Source organism: Colobus angolensis, unplaced genomic scaffold, assembly GCF_000951035.1.
Source record: "Colobus angolensis palliatus isolate OR3802 unplaced genomic scaffold, Cang.pa_1.0 Scaffold317, whole genome shotgun sequence".
NCBI lineage: Eukaryota > Metazoa > Chordata > Mammalia > Primates > Cercopithecidae > Colobus > Colobus angolensis.
Genome location: NW_012116455.1, coordinates 1751331 through 1756210, shown reverse-complemented (window position 1 = coordinate 1756210; position 4880 = coordinate 1751331).

The window sequence follows — 4880 nt, the reverse complement described above, 5'->3', positions numbered from 1 at the left end:
CTAAGAAAAATTCTTCTGCCTTGAGATGCTGCTAATCTGTAACCCTACCCCCAACCCTGTTCTTGCAGAGACAAGGACTGTGCTGTGTTTACTCAAGGTTTAATGGATTTGAGGCTATGCAGGAAGTGCTTTGTTACACAAGTGCCTGAAGGCAGCTTGCTGGTTAAAGGTCATCACCATTCTCTTAATCTCAAGTACCCAGGGACACAAACACTGTGGAAAGCCGCAGGAACCTCTGCCTAGGAAAGCTAGGTATTGCCCAAGGTTTCTCCCCATGTGATAGTCTGAAATATGGCCTTGTGGGAAAGGAAAGACCTGATGGTTCCCCAGCCCGACACCTGTAAAGGGTCTGTGCTGAGGAGGATTAGTAAAAGAGGAAAGAAGGCCTCTTGGCAGTTGAGATAGAGGAAGGTATCTGTCTCCTGCCTGTCCCTGGGCAATGGAATGTCTCGGTGTAAAACCCAATTGTATGTTCTTTACTGAGATGGTAGAAAACCGCCTTAGCCCTGAAGGTAGGACGTGCTAGCAGCAATCGTGCTCTTTATGCACTGAAAATGTCTATGGAGATGTTTGCATATATGCATGTCAAAGCACAGCACTGTTCCTTAAACATCTTCATGTCACAGAGATCTTTATTCATATGCCTTTCTGCTGACCTTCTCCCTACTGTGATTGTATTGTCCTGCCACTTCCCCTTTTCCAGATGGAAAAGATAATGATCAATAAATACTGAAGGAACTCAGAGACCGGTGCCAGCGCCGGCCCTCTGTATGCTGAGCGCGTGTCCGCTGGGCCCACTTTTTCTTTCTCTATACTTTGTCTCTGTGTCTCATTTCTTTTCTCAAGTCTCTCGTTCCACCTGACGAGAAACGTCCGCAGGTGTGGAGGGGGGCAGGCCCCCCCTTCATCTGGTGCCCAACATGGGTGCTTTTCTCTAGGGTGAAGGTACGCTCCAGCGTGGTCATTGAGGACAAGTCGAGTAGAGATTCCCGAGTACCTCTACAATCAGCCTTGTGGTAAGCTTGTGCGCTCGGAAGAATCCAGGGTCACAATGGGGCAAACTAAAAGTAAATATGCCTCTTATCGCAGCTTTATTAAAATTATTTTAAAAAGAGGGGGAGTTAGAGTCTCTACAAAAAATCTAATTACGCTGTTTCAAACAATAGAACAATTTTGCCCGTGGTTTCCAGAACAGGGAACGTTAAATCTAAAAGACTGGGAAAAAATTGGCAGAGAATTAAAACAAGCAAGTAGGGAAGGTAAAATCATCCCACTTACAGTATGGAACGATTGGGTCATTATTAAAGTAGCTTTAGAACCATTTCAAACAGAAGAAGATAGTGTTTCAGTTTCTGATGTCCCTGAAAGCTGTGTAATAGATTGTGAAAAAGAGGAAGGGATAGAATCCCGGAAAGGAACGGAAAGTTCACATTGTAAATATGTAGCAGAGCCAGTAATGGCTCGGTCAACACAAAACGTTAACGATAATCAATTACAGGAGGTGATATATACAGAAACATTAAAATTAGAAGAAAAAGGTCCAGAATTAGCAGAGCCATCAGAGTCTAAGACACGATATCAGCCGATAAAAAATAAGACCCAGCCGCCAGTAGCCTATCAATACTGGCCGCCAGCCGGACTTCAGTATCCGTCGCCCCCAGAAAATCAGTATGGACAGCCAGAAATGTTTCCAGCGCCACAGGGCGGGGTGCTGTATCCTCAGCCGCCCACTATGGGACTTAATCCTACAGCACCACCTATTGGACAGGGTGGTGCATTACATAAAATTATTGATAAGGCAAGAAAACAAGGAGATACTCAGACGTGGCCAATCCCAGTAATATTAGAATCAAGACCACCTGGAGAAGGGGCCCAAGAGGGAGAGTCTTCCACAGCTGAGGCCAGATATGAGTTCTTTTCTATAAAAATGCTAAAAGATATCAAAGAGGGAGTAAAACAGTACGGACCCAACTCTCCTTACGTGAGAACATTATTAGATTCCATTGCTCATGGACATAGACTCATTCCTTATGATTGGGAGATTCTGGCAAAATCATTACTCTCACCCTCTCAATTTGTACAATTTAAGACTTGGTGGATTGATGGGGCACAAGAACAGGTCCGAACAAATAGGACTGCCAGTCCTCCAGTTAACGTAGACGTAGATCAACTATTAGGAACAGGTCAAAATTGGAGCACTGTTAGTCAACAAGTAATGATGCCAAATGAGGCCATTGAGCAAATTAGGACTATCTGCCTTAGGGCCTGGGAGAAAATCCAAGACCCAGGAACCGCCTGCCCCTCATTCAATACAATAAGACAAGGCTCTAAAGAGCCCTACCCTGATTTTGTGGCAAGGCTTCAAGATGCTGCTCAAAAGTCAATTACTGATGAGAATGCCCGTAAGGTTATAGTGGAGTTGATGGCATATGAAAACGCCAATCCTGAGTGTCAATCAGCCATTGAGCCATTTAAAGGAAGAGCCCTGTCAGGATCAGATGTAATCTCAGAGTACATAAAAGCCTGTGATGGAATTGGAGGAGCTATGCATAAAGCTATGCTTATGGCTCAAGCAATCACAGGAGTTGCTTTAGGAGGACAAGTGAGAACATTTTGGGGAAAATGTTATAATTGTGGTCAAATTGGTCATCTAAAAAAGAATTGCCTAGTCTCAAATAAACAAAATATAACTACTCAAGCTACTACAACAACAGATAAACAGCCACCTGGCCTATGTCCAAGATGTAAAAAGGGAAAACATTGGGCTAATCAATGTCATTCTAAATTTGACAAAAATGGGCAACCACTGTTGGGAAACGAGAGGAGGGGCCAGCCTCAGGCCCCGCAACAAACTGGGGCATTCCCAGTTCAGCCTTTTTTTCCTCTGGGTTTTTAGGAACAACAACCTCCACTGTCACAAGTGTCTCAGGGAAGAAGCCATTTACCACAATACAGCAGTTGTCCCCCGTCACAAGCGGCAGTGCAGCAGTAGATTCATGTATCTCTCGGCTTCCAAGGGAGCCCCCACAAAAAATCCCCACAAGGGTATACGGCCCATTGCCTGAGGGGACTGTAGGACTAATCTCAGGAAAATCAAGTTTAAATCTAAAGGGAGTTCAAATTCATACTGGTGTGGTTGATTCAGACTATAAAGGTGAAAATCAATTGGTTATTAGCTCCTTAATTCCTTGGAGTGCTAGTCCAGGATTAGCACTAGACAGGATTAGCAATTAGACAGGATTGCTCAATTGTTACTCCTGCCTTATATTAAAGTTGGAAACAGTGAGATAAAAAAACAGGAGGGTTTGGAACCACTGATCCGGCAGGAAAGGTTGCATATTGGGCAAGTCAGGTCTCTGAGAGCAGGAAAACAGTTTGAAGGGTTGATAGACACTGGAGCAGATGTCTCTGTCATTGCTTTAAATCAGTGGCCAAAAACTTGGCCTAAACAAAAGGCTGTTACAGGACTTGTCAGCATAGGCACAGCTTCAGAAGTGTATCAAAGTACTATGATTTTTACATTGTTTAGGGCCAGATAATCAAGAAAGTAGTGTTCAGCCAATGATTACTTTAATTCCTGTTAATCTATGGGGTCAAGATTTGTTACAACAAAGAGGGTGAAAAGTCCCATGAGTCAAAAAATCATCACTAAGGTGGGATATATACCAGGAAAAGGACTAGGAAAAAATGAAAATGACATTAAAGTCCCAATTGAGACTGAGGGAAATGAAGAAAGAAAAGGAATAGGGTATCCTTTTTAGGGGCGGCCACTGTAGAGCCTCCTAAACCCATTCCATTAACTTGGAGAACAGAAACACCAGTATGGGTAAATCAGTGGCTGCTACCAAAACAAAAACTGGAGGCTTTACATTTACTAGCAAAGGAACAATTAGAAAAGGGACACATTGAGCTTTCATTCTCGCCTTGGAATTCTCCTGTGTTTGTAACTCAGAAAAAATCCGGCAGATGGCGTATGTTAACTGACTTAAGAGCTGTAAATGCTGTAGTTCAACCCATGGGGCCTCTTCAACCCGGATTGCCCTCCCCAGCCATGATTCCAAAAACTAGTCTTTAATTATAATTGATCTGAAGGATTGCTTTTTTACCATTCCTCTGGCAGAGCAGGATTGTGAAAAATTTTCCTTTACTATACCAGCCATAAATAATAAAGAACCAGCCACCAGGTTTCAGTGGAAAGTGTTACCTCAGAATGCTTCATAGTCCAACTATTTGTCAGACTTCCGTAGGTCAAGCTCTTGAACCAGTTAGAGACATGTTCAGATTGTTACATCATTCACTATATTGATGATATTTTATGTGCTGCAGAAACAAGAGACAAATTAATTGACTGTTATACATTTCTGCAAGCAGAGGTTGCCAACGCAGGACTGACAAGAGTATCTGATAAGATTCAAACCTCTACTCCTTTTCATTATTTAGGGATGCAGATAGAAAATAGAAAAATTAAGCCACAAAAAATAGAAACAAGAAAAGACACATTAAAAACATTAAATGACTTTCAAAAATTGCTAGGCGATATTAATTGAATTCGGCCAGCTCTAGGCATTCCTACTTATGCCATGTCAAATTTGTTCTCTATCTTAAGAGGAGACCCAGACTTAAATAATAAAAGAATATTAACCCTGGAGGCACAAAAGAAATTAAATTAGTGGAAGAAAAAATTCAGTCAGCGCAAATAAATAGAATAGATCCCTTAGTCCCACTCCAACTTTTGATTTTTGCTACTGTACATTCTCCAACAGGCATCATTGTTCAAAATACTGATCTTGGGGGGAGGGGGGGAGGGATTGCATTGGGGAGTTATACCTGATATAAATGATGAATTGATGGGTGCTGACGAGTTGATGGGTGCAGCACAC